Below are 23,137 nucleotides of genomic sequence, written 5' to 3'. Positions count from 1 at the left end.
CAGAAGGAGCCACTGTGAATTTACATGCACAAAGCGGCAGGAACCGCACGGTGCCTGCTGCTTTGTGCATGTATATGCAGGCGGGTACCATAGGTACCCCCCATGTGCACCCCCCACCCCCTGACACCCTGGGGGCCCATAACGGGCCCCCAAACTCAAAAGACCACATGCTTTTCCACGGCTTAAAAGCCGCTGTGGAAAAGCATGTTTCCTGCCCCATCCTAATATGGCTGGCGGTGTCTGATAGACACCGCCACCATATTAGAGCTTTTCTGCCACGGTCGGAAGGCGACCACGGCAGAAAAGCGGCGGACGGTTTTCCCATCCGCCGATGACCCCCCAGCCCCAGCCATCCTAATCTGGCGGGGGGTCTTTGAAGGCACTGCTGCTGTGATTCCGCATCCTCCGGGCCGGCGGAGGCTTTCACCGGCCCGGAGGATGCGGAATCACCGCAATCCTAATCGGCCCCTTAGTTTTTCCTAAAAGAAAACATTTGGCTGGACAACCTTTAATTTCTGCCATTGAAAGGATTTGAGTTGTGAGTCTGTGTTCAGCCCCCTGCCTACCCCCCCCCCCCCCCCTCCCCCAGTATTAAATGACTGCTCGACCTGCACAACCACTGTTAGGCAGGTGCTGACGGGATTTATGGCCCAGTTGCTCAGAATTTGGATTCGGACGGGCACCGGGACATCAGGGTTCTGGCAACAGAGGTAAAAGTTGTTTAGAGCAAGCACTGCTTTGACCTACCACCAAGGGCATGAAATTGCACAGAACAAACATGTTTAACTTCACCTAGAAGTGGCTTGAAAAACATAGATAACTAATGAAGGCTAAACCAGTATGTTTTCAGTCAGAGTACAAAGTTTTAACAAATCAACTACATAGTCAGATATGGAATTTTTTGCGATCCTATGTTTTGTTGCAATCCTTATCATGTTTTCATAGTTAATTTCCCAATTCTAATGCAAATCGAAGTATATTAGCTATCAACCTTCCCAATATACAGGCCTATTAATTATTTGCCTCTGTTTCATGGACATGTGAGAGAATAAAGCTCCTCTCTGTGATACGTCTTCGAGGGGGTTTATCATGTGCAAATGATGTTCCTTCTCTGATGAGAACGGCTAATTAACAGCGCGTTCATGTCCAATCTTCAAATCTTGTGTCCCATTCATTAACTTCCCATGCAGGAGCACACAAACACACACACACTTTTCAGAGCCTGTCAATAGCACAGCGCTGATTCCATCTTCGGGATTACGGCTCTGAAATGAGATATTCATACATATTAAAAGAAATCTTCTTCATCCAGATGTTCACTCCGTTTGTAATCTTAAAACAATCTGGATTGCGAATTCTAAGAGAATATGCTACTAAAGAAGCACAAAAGAACGCTTTTGTCATGATATTTATCGATAACAGCAGGAAATGAGCACATAAACAAAGAACAGGATACAACTCGGAAAGAAAAGCAATAGGTGTTGCATAAATTATTCATGCAGATGTTTGATGCAGAATAAAAAGGAGCGTGCACAGAATTGAGAAAGCAAATGACATTCTTCGAAATTACACATAATAGGCTATGGTCATTTTTCCTATTGCAATATTGAAAATAATAACAGGTGCTTTTTAGCTATTATATAAACCAATGGCGTGTAAGCATATGTATTATATTTTGATTAATATAGCATATATTCATTTACATAAGAAAAACTGAGTTAACAAATGTGGTTCAGAAAGCTCACAATCAATGGTTTTGCCCAACCTTTTGTCTACCACTTCCTTAGAAACAGAGTTAATTGTCAGACAGTCTTCCTGTGATGAAGAAAAAGTCCCATAGAGCGGCCTCGAGTAAACCCTTTCAAAAATTGGTAGCTTTCCCTTAGTTCCCTCTAGCCATTGCTTGATAAAAAGGTCTTTCACATTTTGGATCTTCCTAGGGAAATATTTTTTTCAGACTCTTTTTTCTTTAGCCTAATGCCAGTGGAATATTAAACCTCCTAAAGAAAGCTGCCATGGCTGTGCATAAACCGTGATGGTTCCATGCACTGCTGGCACACCCTTTCGTATGTGCCAATCCTACACCTTCTGCTTGTGCCAATATTTCGACTAACTGGTTTTGCCTCATGTATCATGCACACTATTATTATGGTCTTGGGCTTTACAGACACGCTCATAATATACACCAACTACTACTCTTCTACCATCTTCCTTGCAACTTACTCATTTAGTACTTGCCCCCAACAATTTCTCTCAATGCTTTCAATTGACTCAGACGCCTATTACCCACTGCATCTAAATTGCTCTTCATTGCCATAAAAATCAGCCTATGAAAATGGAAGCAATTTGTTTTCATTTGTGACTCGCGCCACACGTTTGCTACAACCTTATTTACAGGATCCCCATAGATAAAATTTTTTTTAATGCTGATCATAAAATTCATTAAATTCCAAGTCTGAAAAAGCTTTAGCTGTCAAGGAGAGCTGTTTCAATAAGCACCAAAAACAGAGAGAGGAGTTTGACGTAATCCCCGTTCACCGGTTGGTTGCTTTGGCTCTGCTCCCTTCAGCCTATGCTTGATAAAGCTCACTGCGGACTTTGGGGCATATTATCAAGGGGGTTTATCTCCGCTTTTTTGGCTTTAAAAGCCAAGAAAGCGGAGATAAAATTATCTCCCTATTACCAAGCTGTCGCTAACACCAGTTAGTGACAGCTAATAGGAGATAGCGACCATCTTGGGCCCCGCTTTGCATGTCAGTGATATTTATCACTAATGACATGCAAAGTGGGCGTGCCAAGATGTTAGCGACTGGAAACAGTCCCTAACATCGCTATCTCCTATTACCAACTTTTGGAGATATTCGCGCTAAGCGTGAATATCTCCAAAAGCTAACACCTGCCCTGAGCAGTTCTTAGCCATGTTATCCAATGGGAGGTGGATAACATGGCTAAGAGCATTTGCTCGATAATGCATGAATATCGCTGACTTTTCAGCGATATTCATGCATTGCGGCCGTTTTTTATCGCATTTGCGATAAACCTTGCTAATAGCAAGGTTTATCTGCGATAAAAATCGCCGATGTGCGGCGATAATATTTGTCTCTAAACAAGTTAGAGACAAAAAATATCTCTAGTTGTTGGTAATATGCCCCTTTGTCTTTACTAACATTCTAATGGTTATTAGGTTTATTATCAGTTGCGGAAGCAGTGGTTCTAATTCAAAGCATGGATAATGAAGCACTCAGGAGCTTTTAAGGGGGCACATCATTTTGCCATCTCCAACCCCACACCTACCACTTTTGAGCTTGTCCCCCTTCTCCTATAACTGCTAACACCAAACATACCACTTTTCCTACTCTTACTTGAACTCTGCTTCTAGCATATGTCTAGACCTAATCCTAACCTCATCCCTACCCATACTACTACTGCCACTCATCATCATCATCATAATATCTTTATTCGGTAATTTGTAAAAAAGCCATCAAAGTACACGAGAAATAAAACATAAATATATCTACAATTAATAATAGTATTAAACCATTGCAATCTCAAATACAAATGACATCTTGAATCATTTTAAGAACATAAAACATAGACCAGCAATCTAATCATGCTAGGGGAAGGACACAATGCAGTCACCAAGCATATGAAAACTAAGCCATTGAGTCAGCTGTGGATGTGAGATATATATATATCATAAAAGGATAGGTAAAAAAAGTTCGAAAATGGTGGCATGATTAGCAAAGAATTTTTTTACAAATCAACCAAAAATATAACAGAAAATGACTAAGAGAAAACACAATTGGTCCAAAAGTGTCTGTTTTTAAAATTCTAAATGCAATCTTGTACTTCCTAATACTCATGTTAAGGTATATAGGTCTGATCCATCTCCTACGTACCTACCTATACTTGGGACAAACAAACAAAATATGTTCTTCGGTTTCAGCAGCTGCGCAGCATGCCGGGCAGGTTACTATAGTTAGGCCCTTCACCTCTTTCCCCAGAAATTTCAACAACAGATTACCATACCTAATCCTCATGTACAAGCTTTTAGTGAGGGTGAGATCAGGTCAAGGAACGGTTCAAATAGGGAGCAAGATTTTATGATTAGGAAGTTTGTAGTTAGCTGACCGCTAGTCGGGTTATTCATGTAGTGCTCGCCCACCACCTTCCAGTAAGTAGCTTTAAGAAACAAAATGTCGCAACTGGTGGCCCTTTCTGGATACTCCCATAAGCCCATTAGGTTCAATGGCTTGCACCATTTAGCAATGTGCTTGAACCAGTGAAGATGTTTAGCCGTTGAGTGCCAATACCTCCCTAAGAGAATTACGATATTCAGTTAGTTGGGGGGTAGACCATAGAGGCAACCAATAGGTTAAGGGTTTAAGGGTAGCCATATCACCAATTCTTTTTAGCCCAACTCCTACTGCCACTTCACTGTTAACTATGTTCTTATACTTTATCTCTTGTGCATGATAATAGTCATGTTCTTACTCCTCAGGAGAGTAACATAGGCTGCCGTGGCCCCTGCGGTGCGGGGACCTCCACAATATATTCACCAGAAAGGGGCCCCGATTGGCTGGCCAGCAGCAAACAAATAAAACACTCGGACGCAGCAAGGAAGTTATAGAATCGGTAATGGGGACCCCCCCTCACCTTACCTTGCAGGGGGGCCCCCTGAAGCATTGTTACGCCACTGTTACCCCTACTCTTACTCCATTATTACACCTACTCCTATTTAGCCATACTTTTACTTATATCTACTGTTATTCACACACACTTGTACTTAATTTTACTCTTGCTCCTTCTATTCCACTAATCATTATTTGTAATCATGATTTCATACTCATGCCTTTTCTTTCTTTCTCTCTGATTGTCTCACAATCCTTTCCACCTCTTTCGGTATTGTTTAGGATACTGCGTCATCTGTTCTGCTACTACTGTTGCCACTCTTGAGGATGAGTGGGTTCTTTGGAGCAAGTGCTCTGACTTGTTGGCCGTAGCATGAACAGAAATGCTTGGGCCGCCATTGCAGGACTCAGAGACCCGGTCCATGAGTCTTGAACATGTTTTTTAAAAAGCGCATACAGATGTAGCCTAGTCCTTGCATTCGCATTTGTGCTGCAGATGGCTGAGACTTAGCTCCAACCATCCGCCCCCGCATAGAATATCTAGCAGAATACTAGCCATTGAGCTAAACTGCACCCGGCTGTAATTCATTCCAGTCGCTGCACACAGATCAATTGGCCTTGTGCCACCACGCTACAGGCTTTGAACCTTCCAACCCGTTAGGACTGTGTACATATAATCCCTACATCCTTGTCTTGAGGAAGACCCGCCGTGACCACCAACAGGGGCACCCAAGGGTCGAAACGTCGACGCATTGTTTTGGTCCAGATTGACCGGGTTTCTGTACTAGGGAAGAAACTTCTTGATTCAAATAAAATTCTGGCCTTTCCTAAAGAAACAACCGTATATAGAACTTAGTTGACACTGTATATATTGTTCACTTTATAACTATGCACAACTGTCACCCATAAACATTGTAATAATTTCTTGTACATAACTATATTTCACGGTCCCCCGTTTTTGTAATAATTGTATTGCTTATAATGAAATGAAGTAATTCTGATAAACACTTGAAGTGTAGACCTTATCCATTGAGTACTGTTGTTGGTATTTCGTGTGTTAAGAGAGCATACCATGTCCAAATTGCATTTACTGTACCTAGAATCAATGCGAGCTTCACCCGACAAAAACACCTTTTTCTTAATCATTTACTAGTCCTTGCAGACCCAATTTAAATTTTATTTTTTAAAAAATGGACTGCATTGCAGAAAAAACATGGGCTGATGTCTTTATTTGTATTCCCCCTGGAGTGGGGCTTTGCCCAGGGAACGATGCATCCATTGTTTCTTAATATTTATTTTGAGAGGGGACATATGTGTGCTCCCCCCTCCCAGAGTCAAATGTAGACCCCAGGAACAGGTCCCTGGAAGTCAGCGAGAGGATTAGAGCTCGCAGGCAAAAGATTTAGTCTAGCTCTCCCCTTTTCTCCTTTTCCCACTTTCCTTTCCCTTCCCGTGTCCCTGTGATATCTACCCACCGTGAAAGGTCCTGCGGACCATCTCCCTTATTAATACCCTTGTTTTTACAATATGGCATCTGTACTGCCTAGACACAATGAAACTCTCTTTCACTTAGAGATCCCCATGGAACTGGCTAGATTAGCAAAATTTGCACGACAACTTAAAGAACTCATAATAAAGATTGTGCCTTGGTCTAAAGTAAGACCTCAGGTCCAAACCTGCGAGCATATATTAAGTATTTATGGACCTCTATTTTATGTTCTTTGAAACCATTCATAATGTATTAAATGAAATGATACAACACTGTTTTTTATTGATTGAAGAAGGTCTTTGGAAGGACACACCACGCACGGCCTTTTGTAACAATTTTTATTAATTGAAACAATAAATATTTCTGTACCATCCCCATGGTTAGAATCTGGGGCTACAACTAAGATTCCATCTGCTTGACCTCTCTGCAATTGGCACACTATGTGGGCTTCTTTGCTACACGTAGTCCAGTCAGAGCTCAGCTTGAGTGCCGAAGAACACAATCCCTCGTGTCCACATCCTCCCTCCTAATGTCAATGATCTCAACATAGAATGTGAAGAGACAAAAGACTCTGACCCATTTCAAACATAAATATGCTGATATCGACTTCTTAGAGGAGATGCATCTATCAATGAATTAAGCAGTCAAAGTAAAGAGAGACTGGGTGGATAGAGTAATCCATAGTTGCCAAACTAACCTGGGACCCTCAGACCTTACTCCCTTCTGCTGCCACTTCAAAAAAGTGTATCGAATGCGGCTGACATATCGAGTAACACTAGAATGGTGTCACTCCCATTGTCAGCACACATTCATAGGTTTTCTAGTACGGTAGCCAGAGCAGTCTCAGTGCTGTGACCTGGGCGAAACCCAAATTGGTCCCTGTCCAGCAGATGGTTGTCTTCCTGATAGCATGAGAGACTTTGCCTAACTGCTTTTTCCAAGATTTTAATTGGATAATGCAAAAGGGAGATGGGTCTGAAGTTGGCTGGTGTCTTAGGGTCTAGCGAGGGTTTTTTCAACAGAGGTGTCACTACTGTCAGCTTCCACACCTCTGGGACAGTTCCTACTTCCAGGGATTGGCTGCAGATCTGTTGCAGCAAAGGGAAGGTTTCTTGGCCAATAGTTTTCCAGATTTTGTGTGGAAGGGGGTCAAGTGGGGAGCCAGAGGACACACTGTTAGCCAAGTTGTTAAAGGAGTCATCCGTGAGAAATGGAAATTTGTCCAGGGAGGTGTTCACCCGGACCACTTCATCCGGCCTCTGGACAGAATTGTCCAGGTCACTAGTATCATTGGGATGAAGATCTCCAACAATTTTGGCAATATTATCTTTGAAATGAGCATCAATCTCCTCGCAAAGTTCTTGCAAAGCAGCTACCTTCTTCCTCATGCCAGTTGAACAGGAGAGGTCCTTGACAATTTTGAAAAGGGCTTTAGTGCTATTTGAAGCTTGTAGAATAGAATTAGCATAAAAATCTGATTTGAACTTAATAATAGCCTTCTTTTATACAGCCAAAGCGGATTTCAAAACTTTCTTATCTGGGTCTGAGTAGGTCTTCCTCCATTTTCTCTCAGGTTTCTTGCATGTCGAGCGCAGTGATTTCAGTTCCTCATTGTGCCAGGGGTCTGAGGCCTTCTTCCTATTTTTAAGGCTTTTTACAGGGATTATTGGATCCAGAGATTGGCTATGTGATTATAAAATGTTTTATAATTCTCCTCTATGGAAATGGAGGGGGAAAACAGATTTACATTCGTAAAGATCTGCGAGTTCTTATTTTTTCCTAATTTGGCCCATTCGCTTCACCTTCTGTATGTCACCGGACAGTCATCATTGTTCGCAGAACTGAGAATGTTAATACTAAAATGGACTAGATAGTGGTCTGTCCAACTTTGTGGCAGTACATCTATCCCCTCTGTCTCAGTCTTTTTATCGAACAGAAGATCCAGAACATGCCCCCCTTGATGAGTGGGTTGCTGAACCAGTTGGTGTAGATTAACGTACGGGCAGGTGTTCCTCAAGTCTCTCAAGTGGCTGCCCAGACTTCCGTTATCCCATAGATTGAAGTCACCCATTATAACCATTCTAGAGTGGGTTAAGGTCAGATTAGTGATAATATCCGAAAGTGCTAAGAAGTGAGTATCTTGCCCAGGGGGTCTTTAACAGATCATTCCAGTTAGTAGCCTTCCTTTGGCCTCCAGCAATGAGAAGCCCAGGATTTCGATTCCGTTTAGGTCGTCTATCTCTAGCGGCACAAATTTCCATTCTTCCTTGAAGATAACCCCAACTCCTCCTCCCCTCCCCGCGGGCCTGGGTTTATGAAACACTTTATATCCCTCGGGGCAGGCATATCCCATTTCTACAGAAGAGTCCGGAATGGTCCAGGTCTCCATTAAGAAGAGAACATCCAGATCCATATCTTCTATCATACAACATACCTGAAGATGATGCTTTACTAAGGATCTGCTGTTAATCATCCCACAGTTCAAGGGCTTTTTAACCCAACCTGCTTTAGGCGGAGAATGGTGGAGTCCCCTACCTTCCCTCTTACCTATTTCCAATAGCTGTTCCCTTGAGTATGTTGTCTGACCTTGTTCTCTATTATGCCGGGCAGCGTGGCTGGCACTGATCATGTCTGGAGTGCGGACGGACGCAGACGGGCTTGCCTCTGGCGCGCCTCCGGCACGCCATCGTCGCACCCGCTGCGCGCTTGCATAGCCTTGTCTAAATAGGCGGGCGAATGCAGACAGCCATCCACTAGAGCGCGGTAGAAAATGGTGCTCACTAGTGGACGGCTGATCCCCACACCCAAGATGGCGCTGGTTGTGAATCGGGAGCCTCAAGGGTTTTAGAATCCCGCTAAGCAGCGGGTGAAGTACAATTTTTAAAGTGCAAGTGAGTGGGTTTAAAATATTAGGGAGCCACAAGGTTTTTATTAAAATCAATTTTACAAAAAAGAGTTCGCCCGTTTTTTGCGAGTAGCAGAATCCTACCGCAGCTTCCCCACGGTCAGGTGGTCAACGTGAGGTCTAAAGATTAGAGTCTGGTTCATGAGGGATGCTGTCCTTAGGGAAAGATGTACCCTCCAAGACAGGCAATGCCTGGAGGAGTCTGTCGCGACTTTCACTGTGACTCAGTCAGTCATATTCATGTTATTCGGTTAATAAAAACCATACAAGTACACTGTGACTCATAACAGACACCCCATGTTAAGAAACTGGCATAGGGGAAAACAGAAATTCTTGCCCTCAACGGATTCAGCACTTTGGCAGCTGAGAAGGCCCTGCTGAAACTTAGGTGGAGGTGTTATGGGAGCAGAATGGGCAGAAAGTTTCATTCTGCCTTTGGATCTGGTGGAATTTAGAAACTCCGCCTTACTCTTGTAGAGCGGAGCACCACCCAAATTCCACCAATTTTGGTGTGGGGGAATTTTTTATTTCAAACATTTAGAAACGCAAGCCGGAGTGTAATTTGGCATCCCCTTGTGACATTTATAATGCAGGAAGTCACGGGCAGTCGTGAGTGGTTGTGGTCAGAGGGCTGTTTTTTTAGTAGGTTTGCTGCCTCTTGAGTAGATTTAATGCCACTACATATATAAGTCACTATCCGCTGATTTCCAACCCTGTCATCACTGCCATGCTGCTGGTATTAAAAATGGTGCATTGTCCACTGAAGCAAAATCCTTGGCTCCAAGCCTTTTCTCCTTCCTTGGGAAAAATGTGGGATTTGCATGGGGGTTGTACTGTTTCCTGGTCCTCCTGAAATGCTGCTGGAATAATGCACATTGGCCAGTTGCTTGAAGGCACCTCCTTTAAATCCATTCCAACCCTCTGTTTGGAGTTTGGCCTACCTCAAACCAAAGTACTGGTCCTATATTCTATTGATAATCTGTCTTTAGGAGTTCTTGAATATTGGTGGAATTTATCTCCCTCTGACCCCTGTTTGCAAATATCTGGAGACTTGGGGTACGTTCAAGTGAGTTGTGTTCGGCCTGTATAGCCTCCTCGTTGTAACTACTTATTCGGCTGTGGTCTTAGCGACCCTTCAGCTGCACTGGCAGTCTATCTTGAACCACAACTATAAGGCTGAGGCCTGGTCCACTCTCCTCTCCACAAATTATACCTTTCTCCAGTAGGCCAAACTGAAATGTCCCTACTTCAAGGTACTGAATGACTGCATTGTACTTCTTAGACATTGTAAGGTCAGAGGCGCCTACCTTGACCAGTGCTGATGATGCCGCATTGGTGCCTGCCACCTCCCACAAATTCTTTGCCACTGTCAGGTGCTCCATCTGTATTGGACAGCAGTATGGGAGATTTTTTTGGTGCCCGAGGTTGACAAATACTGCCCTCAATTCACTTGGCCCTGTTACATATCATGACTGATTGCGTAGTACCCACTAACCATACCCAGCGATGGCCGATGACAGCCTCAGTAGTTGTTTAGTTTTGCAGCTTGAGACCTTGGAGGCTTCCCTCAAACCCAACCCATAGGAATTACTGTTAGAACTGTCTGAAGATGCAGAATGTGAACAGGTAATCTACAGACTTAATGACCAACTGGACACACTTGAGGGCATTTGAAAGCCCTTCCTCCTCCCAGCTCCATGGCCAGAGCCCAACAGCCAGATACACCCCTGATCGTACCACTACACAAAGTGACCCTTCAACTGATCCCTTGTAACCGCTTACAACAGAAATTCTGTGAGAGTACAATCAGCGTGATCCGTACACCCCTTTTCACCCTACACTTCCTGTGTTCATACCGCCCGAGCCTAAGGGAGGATTACCGATACTACTCATTAGATTGGAGCTGTCGACCTCCCCAAGCACCCTACTGGGGTGACCGCTCTTGGGGGGTGATAGGTATTTACACGCCTCCAGACTTCACTATAATATTGGTGCAGGCCCTGTAGTATCACCGGCCACTTGGGCTCCTTGTCTAGCATTAGTTCCCTCGCCCTACCCCTCATATACCTCTGACCCCCACCCCACTACTACGGTCTCAAGGCAGCATGGCGTTTGGAATGGACTACTGCATCTGCTTTGTGCCCTGCCCTTGGCTGATTCATTGTTCAGTGTTGTTATGCTATTCAGGTGGTGTATTGTTAGCTTTAGTTCCACTGAACTGTCCTGTTCCGAGGTAAGGCCCATGTAGTGAAGAAGCTTATTTCTTACATTGTCCTCACAAATAACATTTCCATCTGTGACCTTTTGCTCACATTTGCATGCATGACAGTTTTGGATTTGTTTCTCTGTAACTAAACTTGTTTGGAGGTTGGAGCAACATTATCACATTGCCCTGAACATCATGTACAAGGTCTTGTTTTGCACTAAATACAAATGTCATCACTATCTTTATCCACGACGTGACAGTGCCATCTGCATATCCATAACATTACTAATCTATCTGCATATCGCAAGGCTGCTTTTGATATAAATGAAGAGCATCGCAATAGATTAGCAGAGGAGATACTTTTGCTTACACTGAGGGCCCTTGCATGCTGAGAAATCACTACACAGTGGTCTGACATCTCATGAGGGGTGTTCAGTTCGTGACCAAGATGGGATCCTTCACTCTATCTCATCAGATTATGGGGTTACATCGTCCCTTGGGGGGTTTCTAGGTACTATACCTACACACACTCTAGGTACAGTTAGAGTAGGGTTCACATAGTAGGAGTACTCTAGATTACTATCTTGTTTATATGCCTGCATATATATAATTTCTTAGCACCATGGTAAAACTATATCTACTATTTACACTTTTGGTGTTTGTAATCATATTTGTCTGCTTCTGTCTACTAATCATTGCAGCACACGCATGTTATGCAAGAATATCCTTGTTCAATAAATATTATTGAAAACAGGGCGTGGCTTTGGCGGCCAGTAATATGGCCGCACAGTAGTGTTGCTCTGCCAGCCGCCTTTACAATCCTGCATGTATCCTGCTCCTAATATGCCCATCAATGCTGCTTTCTGATCTGTTGTGACTGGTGCAGCTTAGAGCTATGGGAGGCTGTGAGTAGCGGAGGAAACGGAGGCTGCAGGACCCGAAGACATGAGCTGGACATTTCCCTCGGGGTGGTAATGGCGGTTGAGCGTCCGCCGCAGAGACGCCGATTCGGCGCTGACCTTGCAGACTAATATCTGCTGTCTATCCTGCCCCGAAGCATAATCTGAGGACGGCGCTGCTGGTGTAGTGAGCGGCTCGTCGCCTCTTTGCTGGGATTCCTTGGTTCTCTCAGCGAGCGCTGATGTCCCCCGGAGGTGTGCACTTGCCAGAAGCACGGGGAGCCCTAGGTGAATGCGGTACGCGAGCGGCTGGACTCAGCTGAGCAAGTAGGCCCCTACGAGCTGACACACATCTCTTCCCCCTGCTGGTCTTACTCGGTCCCTGGATGAGGGGTGGACACCGCTTGGAGCTGGGCCCTGCACCAAATTGACTTACTAATATCAGCTGGCTGAAGGAGAGCTACTGTGACCTGCAGGGGTGGCTGCGCTAGGATTAATCTGCCATTGCAGTTAGCAAACTCACCACCTCGCCATGTATTACATGAAAACGGATGGATAAGTGACTTTGGGCCTGTGTTGGGGTACCACGTGGGGTGTCGGTGGCGTGGTTCCCGCGGTCTACTCCCACTTCAGGGTGTGTGAATTCACTAAACTAGTGCACCGTGCAACCGTCTCCCCGCTCCGGCCTTATAGGTGACTGAGAGGCTTACGGGTGGTTGAATTCGAGGCCCACCGGATTGCGCACACAGAGGAGGGCAGAAGTTACTGACGTGGGCAGGACGATTGGAGAACGCCACCCTTTACACTGTTGGTTTAGAGATCACTTGGCAGGCTCTGATTTTACCCTCTGCTACTCATATACATCTGGGCGACTCCTACTAGCCCGGTCTCAGTGGCAAATTCATTGCAGAACAAAACAGTGTGGTCGTGATATATCAATGGAGAACTGACTGTTGGAGGTCACCGATTCGGCCGCTCATCGACTTTCCAGTTTCTTGATTTGGCAATTGATTTGTGGGAAGGTGCTGCTTTCCTTTCGCCAACAAGTTCAAACCAGGGAGCAATCAACCGAGACTCACTTTAGAAATGCGCAAAGAGGGTAAATCCACACAAAAGCCAGCCTCAGACTCAAAACTGGACTCTGCCACCAAGGCTCATACTGCCTTAGAGAAAACCCTGTCCGCAATTCAGGCCAGTCTGCTATCCATTGATGGTAAGATTGAGGCTCTTAATGGCCGTATGGACCACATGTCATCAAAGTTAGATAAGCAGATGGTGCGGATTGGAGAGGGTGAGCAACGTATCTCTGACGCCGAAGATGGCCTGCAACAAATTGCCGCCAAGACCACATGCAAAAACTACAGTTGATGGACAGAATGCAGAACAATGTCATACATTTACACCAGTACAGAGATCTGGGCCTAAATCCATCGTTTTTTTGCACTCCACTTCACCCCAGTTCAGACATGGCCATATGCAAATCAGCCTTGACCCTGTGCCTCATGGGAACAGTCCAGCCCGAACTGCCAAGCCATGTCTTCCCTGGAACGGAATTAAGCATCCTAGGACCGGTTTCTGGCTATCAGCCGTCATCAGCCAGGATAGCTTGACTCCATTTGTGTGGAGAGCACGGGACTCACGTCTGAGCATACCCGTCCCACTCAGGGTGACAAATGCAAAAGCTACAGTTGATGGACAGAATGCAGAACAATGTCATACATTCACACCAGTACAGAGATCTGGGCCTAAATCCATCGTTTTCTGCACTCCACACCACCCCAGTTCAGACATGGCCACATGCAAATCAGCCTTGACCCTGTGCCTCATGGGAACAGTCCAGCCCGAACTGCCAAGCCATGTCTTCCCTGGAACGGAATCAAGCATCCTAGGACCAGTTTCTGGCTATCAGCCGTCATCAGCCAGGATAGCTTGACTCCAGAGGTGTGGAGAGCACAGGACTCACGTCTGAGCATACCCGTCCCACTCGGGGTCACAAATGTAAAAAACTACAGTTGATGGACAGAATGCAGAACAATGTCATACATTCACACCAGTACAGAGATCTGGGCCTAAATCTATCGTTTTTTTGCACTCCACACCACCCCAGTTCAGACATGGCCATATGCAAATCAGCCTTGACCCTGTGCCTCATGGGAACAGTCCAGCCCAACTGCCAAGCCATGTCTTCCCTGGAACGGAATCAAGCATCCTAGGACCGGTTTCTGGCTATCAGCCGTCATCAGCCAGGATAGCTTGACTCCAGTGGTGTGGAGAGCACGGGACTCACTTCTGAGCATACCCGTCCCACTCGGGTGACAAATGCAAAAACTACAGTTGATGGACAGAATGCAGAACAATGTCATACATTCACACCAGTACAGAGATCTGGGCCTAAATCCATCGTTTTTTTGCACTCCACACCACCCCAGTTCAGACATGGCCATATGCAAATCAGCCTTGACCCTGTGCCTCATGGGAACAGTCCAGCCCGAACTGCCAAGCCATTTCTTCCCTGGAACGGAATCAAGCATCCTAGGACCGGTTTCTGGCTATCAGCCGTCATCAGCCAGGATAGCTTGACTACAGTGTTGTGGAGAGCACAGGACTCACGTCTGAGCATACCCGTCCCACTCGGGGTGACAAATGCAATAACTACAGTTGATGAACAGAATGCAGAACAATGTCATACATTTACACCAGTACAGGGATCTGGGCCTAAATCCATCGTTTTTTTGCACTCCACTTCACCCCAGTTCAGACATGGCCATATGCAAATCAGCCTTGACCCTGTGCCTCATGGGAACAGTCCAGCCCGAACTGCCAAGCCATGTCTTCCCTGGAACGGAATTAAGCATCCTAGGACCGGTTTCTGGCTATCAGCCGTCATCAGCCAGGATAGCTTGACTTCATTTGTGTGGAGAGCACGGGACTCACGTCTGAGCATACCCATCCCACTCAGGGTGACAAATGCAAAAGCTACAGTTAATGGACAGAATGCAGAAAAAAATCATACATTCACAGCAGTACAGAGATCTGGGCCTCAATCCATCTTTTTTTTGCACTCCACACCACCCCAGTTCAGATATGGCCATATGCAAATCAGCCTTGACCCTGTGCCTCAAGGGAACAGTCCAGCCCGAACTGCCAAGACCACAGACATCACGTAGCTTCTGGCGGTAATACAAGCTAAAAATAAGGATCACGAAGTGCGCTCTAGGTGCAACAATGTGCGCATTTTGGAGCTACCAGAGTTCACAAATGTAGGGCGACTGGAAGATTGCGTCAAAGCTATGATCCGGGATATCTGTGAGGCCGAGAATCTCTCTAGCATGTGCGCCATTGAGTCCGCTCACAGGTCCTTGGCGGTGCGCCCACCGCCTGGTGCTCTCCCTCGACCCATTATAGCAAGATTATTGAACTTTTGAGACTGGGATACAATACTACGCGTCAAAAGGCATCATAAATTATCAAAGTAATGTCCTCTCCGTCTTCCCAGATTTTACGGCCACTGTTCAAGCTGTGTGGAAGGAGTTCCAGGGGGTCAAATAACTCCTCATGAAAGAAAAGGTACCATATGCCATGTTATATCCCGCCCCCTGCGTATAGGTACTGACAGCAATGCAAGGATATTTGTGAATCCAAAGGTAGCCATGGACTACGCCAAATCACTACGACGTAAACAAAGGTCTCCTACCCGCACCTCTGATGTTGATGACTGATTGCCGATCCTTTTTTGTCATTGTGTGTCCTTTGTTTTAATTGGTGACTTATCATTTGTGACTAATCAATATTAGCGTTTCCCCATTGTGTGATACAAGGACTGGATTTAACAACGGCCTGCCATCATGTCTTTACTATGTCTCATGTATGTATGCTCCATTCACCTATACATGCTTTTTTAGGATGTATCTCCAAGATTATTTGTAGCACTTGAAATCATATAGAGACTTTTTGTTTTAGCTCATAGGTATGGAAGTAGCAAGAGCAATGATTTGCGACATTCTATGCCTCATTTGTATTTCTGCATGGACCTGCATTCTGTGGTTGTCATACTGCTTGCTATGTTTATACTTTTCCTTTTGCACAGTTGGTTAGAAGTTGGGAGCATTGCACTTCCAGTGCAACTCATTAACTTCCTGTTATGTCGAGGAGTGGTTGAAGCCGCTACGTACCCTGGCTGTACCCCTCACAAAACATTTTTCTGTATTGTTTTGCTCTTAGTTTTGGTCATGATAATGGGATTTGTCTTTGACAAAATTGGGTTGCTAAAGTGGGAGTGGGGAGGGGGTAGGGCATTGTTTTTTATAGTTATAAGTAACAGGATCAGAGTGTTGGCTACGAATAAGACCCTTGACATGATACGCAATGAGTGTCACCTGTTGCACATTGGACATATATCGAGCTTCATTTAGATAGACAATGGATGAAGACTACAGGAGCATAACATGGAATGTCCGCGGACTCAATAACCCCCAAAAAGATTGGGCAGGTACTGGCCTATTTAGATAGACATAATGTCCAAATTGCCCTGCTGCAAGAGTCATACCTGAACAGACACACAGAAACTAAAATTGCACATAAATGGACGGGGTTTCATCTTGCATCATCATATTTCACCTACAGAAGGGGTGTACTTATTTTAATCAGGAGGGGTGTGCCATTCCTGCCTATACACACTCATACTGACTCAGAAGGCCGCTGGGCCATGGTACAAGGCAAACTGGGTATGACCATTCTCACATTATATATATATATATATATTTATTTTTTTTTAAACAGTGAGCATTTGAATGAAAGGTTTTGACTGTACAGAACCTTTTGCTCAGTCACTCATGCTCAATTTGTGGCAGAGTAATATACAGAGAATACACCTTGAAACGTTTTCAATTATATATATATAATTGAAAACGTTTCAAGGTGTATTCTCTGTATATTACTCTGCCACAAATTGAGCATGAGTGACTGAGCAAAAGGTTCTGTACAGTTTCCACGATACCTGAGGGGTCAAGCTGTCCTGTTCCGTGGTTGTCAGAAACTATTCACTCCCTGATAGGTTAGGGAAGCTTACGGTGGCACTGTGATAGCTGGTCTGTAGGTTAACATAGCCCGTGGGGGTATCCAAAATCAGTCTTGACACCAAGCCCTTAGTTTATGTTGCACAAACAATACACAGGTCCTATGCATTAGTAGGAACTACACAACAGTCATATGCCTGTCTTTGTTCGTTTGTTATAACCTTGGCAACTTTGATGTATATCTCATAGAAAATGCAAATAAAGATTACCATTGCAAAAAAAATAAAAGTTCATGGCACACATACTGTTCGGTGAAGAACAATTGTTTAGCAAGAAAATGGAGAACCAGCTACTTGGTGACTCAAATAGGAAAATCATACCATTTACCTGGCTACAGGTCCTCTTAATATTCTTGCCCTTGCCTCAGAAAATGAAAGCACTCTATTAACCCCTTCGAATCTCATGACGAGCTCAGCTCGTCATGAGCCACGGTGCTCATGTGCTCATGACGAGCTGAGCTCCTCATGACCTTTAGAACGCTCGCATGCTGGGCTAATTCCCCTGGTGTGCGAACGTTCTTAAGAAATGGGTGTGGTCATGACGAGCTCAGCTCAAGAACTGGGTTGGACTAGGCAGAGGCCTCTCTGTCTTCAGAGAACAAAGGATTTTGGGGTATAAATATTGGGACCCTGATCCCAAGAAATTAGATCACTTCTGGAACAAGAAACCCTTTGCCAAGAAGAAGAACCAAGGAAGCTGCAGGAGTTTGACTGCCCCTCTGCCAGTGTGCTGTTTGCTGGGTTGGCCTGTAGTGGTTGCTTCATTGCCAAGGAGAAGGAACTTTTTAAGGACTTAATCACCTTCAGAATATTCTCCAAGGGCTTGAACTGTGCTTGCCTCCTGCTGAAGTCTCAGGGACAAAAGACTATATCTCCAGCTCCCGCTGTATTTCCTTGCTGGGAATTCTACCTACAGACATTTGTGCGTCACTGGGAGCTGGAAGCGCTACTCATAGAGAGGAAGTGTGTCGCCGTCGCAGCTGAAATCGTCGCATCGCCGGAGAACCGAGCCTTTGCCGCATCTCCCTGGAAGCATGTGCTCATCGGAGTTGCCTGCTGACGCATCACCGGAGAAGCGTGACGCCATCGAGAGAGTCACCATCGCATCACCGGAGAAGCGTGTCGCAGGGCCTGTCGCGGCTCCAAAGTAAAGAGTCGTCGCAAGGCTGCAAGGGCGTCTATGCATCGTAATCGCATTGCCGCATCAAGAGCACCATCTTCTTGCATCGCAACTGGATCATCGCATCGCATCAAGACGCCATCTTGCGTACCGCACCAGGCCCGCAGCCCGAGAATCTACACATCACCTCTGCACCGCTAAGGATTACGACACATTCTCTACTCTGCGCAAGCTTTGAGGCCGGACGCATCATTTCCCCCGGATCACGGAACCGATGCATCCCCCCTTTTATGAGCCTTTTGTTTAATTTGCTTTACGCATCCAGGTACTTTATTGAGAACTTTCTCGCATTGATCATCAACTTGAACTAAGTAACTTTTATCATCTTTTAACCAATCTTAAGAGTAGTATTGTGGATTTTTTTTGCCCTTTGTGGTCTTGTGTTAAGTCTATATAAAGAGTACTTATTTTGATAAAACCTGTGTGGTTTCCATCTGTAATGTTTTCACTGTATTACTGTGTATATTCACAAATCCTTAACACACTGCCTCTGAGATAAGCCTGTCTGGTCGTGCCAAGCTACCAAGGGGGTGAGCAGGGGTTATTAAGGAATGTAATCCCCTTATCCTGACTTAGAAATAAGGATCCCTATTTGGACAAGGGTGAATACCATTGCCAACTAGAGACCCCCAGATCTAACAGTTTACGTATGCTTCAGCTCGGAAATTCTACTTACAAAACGATTCAGAAGGTAAAAGATCAATTTTGGTGCATCCCACAGACATTGTCATGAGCTAACACTCTGTTGAAGCTTTAAAACTCATCGATGTTCAGAATATTTATCCCACCGTAATTACTTTAGTCAAATAATATGGTACATCCTTAACCTCTCATTAATTCACATGCCTAGGTTCCTCAGCAATCACCTGCATGACTAAGATTACCAGCACATACGCAGTCTCTTCAGATTTTTCTTCGTCTAAAATCATTACAGGTTTTTTTATAACACACATCATGTGAACACCCCTCACTACAGCTTCCAACCTTCCTGAGCTTCAGGTACAATTACCATTTTTCTGCTAGATTGTGGGGTTTAGTAAGTATTGTGATTATGTTTCTTCTACAAGAAGTGCACACGCTCAACTTCTACAAGAGGGAAGTACAGGTCTTCAGCACCAAGCCCTCCCTGTGGGATTCCGTTTGGTGGCCATCAAAGCTATGACTAATACCAACATCCACTGACCACTGAAGAAATCTAGGGATTATCCTAGATGACAATGTCAACATGACGGGTCAAGTCAATGCAGTGTGACTCCTGCTTCTGCAGCCAATGCATACTGCTAAAGATCTTCCAATGGTTGCCTCAGAACACCAGACGGACTGTCACACAAGCACTCATCACCAGCAGGCTGAACTACGGCAACATTCTCTATGCCAGAATAACCAAACAAATCCTCCACAGACTCCAGAACATCCAGAAGGCTAGGGGCCAATTTACCTCACTTAGTTAAAACCTTGAAAAATGTGTGCTGACACAACTTGACCATCACATTAAAGTCCACAGTCTTCTTGACTCTCTCTAGTCAGGTTTCAGGAAATGTTGCAGAATGGTAACAGGCATCCTAAGCATGGCTGATGATATCTTTAAGACACTAGATAGAGTAAATTCACCCCTTCCTATTCTACTTGACCTTTCAGCTGCCTTTGACATGGTCATCCTCAGAACACATCTAAATTCTCAAGTGTAACTCATAGGTGTCAGAGGAACAGTTCTAACGTGGTTCACCTCATACCTCACCACCAGTCCCAGCTAATAAAGCTAAACAACCCCCTTTCCAACACAGCACTCATACAATAAGAAATCCCATAACGTTCAAATTCTCTCGCTCACAGTCTTCAAACTGTATATAGATCCCCTCACTGAGATACTAAAATAGGCAAAGTTTGCATACATCTATATGAAGACCTCACTCAACAATATATTACACCTAAATGGCACTCCAGTAATGGTCCAAATGTGGCTGAAATCATTTGAAGCTCAGTCCCATCAAACAATACTGAACTCAGTAGCAGTTTCTATGGGGCAGCAATGGTGGGGTGGCATGTTTAAAGAAAAAAAGAATATTAAACTTTCATTGCCGCCAGTCGCCTTTCCGCCCTCCTTCTTGCCACTATGCAGGAAACAGGAATCACACAAGCTCCCAGACTTTCGTAGCCAATTACACTGAGAAGCATTTTGATTTGTGTGAGTGCTGTGGTTCGGTGCTCAGACAGGGACTGGGGCCTGTGCATGTTCTCCACGCAGGCTGTGCATTACAACCGGTGGAGAACGTTCAAAGTGCACATGACTGTCTTGGACAGGTCAAACCGTCATGCACACTTGGAGAGTGCCTACAACTGCTTCCCTTCTCTGTGGGCAGCCAAGCCCTACCCCACCCAGCACCTATAGAGCTGCTAGGGAAAAATTAAATGATATAACATTGCGTTATTATAATTGTAATTTTCTTGTGGGGCAATGTTCCTCCACCTTATCGGAGGAGCTGCTGATGACTGAACTCCTCCTAATCTCTCTCCACAAGGAAATACCCTACCAATTCAGGGGTATATGAATAACATGTAAGCCCTAAATCTCAATCTGTCACTTATGGGATGTGTGCGAAATGTCTCGGGATCACCCTCGACAAAAACATGAGTATGAATGCACAAATCAACACCACAGCATAAAAAGGCATTCTACAACCTAAAACTTCTAAATAAATAGCGACCATTCATCCCACCTGATTACCTCAAGCATGCAGTGCAATTTATGGCAATTTTCAGATTCAACTACAGCAATGCATGCCCCACAGGCACTCCAAAAACACACCTAATCCTTTGTAGACCATGGCAAATGCTGGAGCAAGGCTTGTTACTGGAGGAAGACACTTTGATGTTATGTTATGTTATGTTAATAACTTTTATTCGGCGCACAGCTGCCCCAGCGAAGGGGCGTCCTGGCGCCTGATCAAGTACCACAACACAACAAATCGCCGCTGAAAAGAGAGGAGATCAGTCAACAGAGGTGAACAAATGGGTTTTGATTGCACGTCTAAAGAGAGTCAGGCTGTTAAGGGCACGGATATGGACAGGAAGGGAGTTCCATAATCCAGCCGCCATGACACGAAATGAACGACCTCCCATCCTACTCAGTCTGAATCTAGGCGTGCTTGCTAGATGAAGAGATTCCGACCTGAGAGACCGCCTGGGGACATACGGGGAAACAAGACCCGTCAGGGCAGGAGGTGACGAAAATTTCAGGATCTTGAATGTCAGACAGAGTGCCTTGAATTTGATTCTCTGTCTGACCGGCAGCCAGTGAAGGGAGGTCAGAACTGCAGATACAGAGCACCGTCTCGGGAGGCCCACAATGGCCCGCGCAGCGGCATTCTGCACCCTCTGCAGTCTGGTGGCCTCGGCCTGATTAACACCAAGCAGCAGAGCACTCCCGTAGTCTAGCTCACTTCACATCCTCGCCGAAGAGGCTGAAGTGGATGCCAATTGAAGCGAGAAGTATTTCCAAGACAGTATGTAACACACACAAACCTGTTCACACTGAGATTCTGAAATGCTAAACCAAAAAACATTCAATGGCTGAACAAAATGGAACCTTAGAAGAATTAACCCACTGCTTCTAAAAACACCGAAACACTAAAAATAAAGATAATTTGCTTGAGCATTCTCAGGGTGCGCACCTAGAAGCTGGAACTTGCTACCACAGAAGTTACACTCCAACCCAACTAAGGGAACAATCTCTGTTCGAGTTCCTACCAAACCAACATATTATCATAGAAACCATGAATCAATGTAAACCTCAACACTGAAAAGTAACAACTATGTAACTGATTTTACATCCTCTACAACTCTGCCTGTGGTTGGCTACCCTCTTCGAGATGACCAACCAGGAACAACTTTTTGCACACTGTTCTGAAATACGAGATTGACAACCTTGCACAGAGAAAAGGGATGTGATTCCTTTTCTTTATATTTAGCATAGTCTTTAACTTCAGTGCAGGGGAAATGAAGTCTGCAATTTCCAAATGAACTGCTCTGTTACTGATGTATGTGAGTGTTTTAGTTGAGTGAAAAGGGATTTAATATTTCTACTTAAATATTTTGCCATGTTTTGAGTTCAAATCAGGGTACAGAATGAAATAAACTGTGACTGTTTGGTGACAAGCGCTTTGATGTCCTAGTGTCATTTAAGCAAAATACAAGTCTTGCAAATCAAAATAAAATAAAGAAAAATGTCACTGACACCAACTAGATAGGACAGTGTTCCTGACTCCTCAATGGAAGCATGCTAAAATGTCACATCATGTATCCATGCATTAGCCAGTTAATAGAACAGCATTTACTTTAATTTCAGGTGTACACAAAGGACACCAACTGCCTACTCTTTGATATTTTAGCAGGGTGTTGAAGGGCCATTGTGAAATCCTTTGATCACCCTTACATTTGAAAAAAGATATACTAGCGCAGGATAATCTTTGAGTGGAACAATGAGAATCATGGTTATTTCACACTTATATTTTCTAAAGATGGGAATTATCTTTGTGCACCAATTAATTCACCAAAACTCTGTTATTCCATTTCTTGAGTTGTAGTCCCGGTTTCACTTACCTAGTTATTTTTTTAAGGAATATACTGTGATGTCAAATGCTTTGCAATCACAGCTTGCCTCTTTTGACCTTTGTGATGATACACCCTCTCTCACTCCACCGACTTCGTTATATAGTTTATTTCAGATCAAAAAGCCCTAAAGCCGCTCTTGTTT

Source organism: Lissotriton vulgaris, chromosome 1_1, assembly GCF_964263255.1.
Source record: "Lissotriton vulgaris chromosome 1_1, aLisVul1.2, whole genome shotgun sequence".
NCBI classification, from domain to species: Eukaryota; Metazoa; Chordata; class Amphibia; order Caudata; family Salamandridae; genus Lissotriton; species Lissotriton vulgaris.
The sequence above is the reverse complement of the archived record's forward strand: the minus strand, read 5'-3'. Positions refer to the sequence as shown.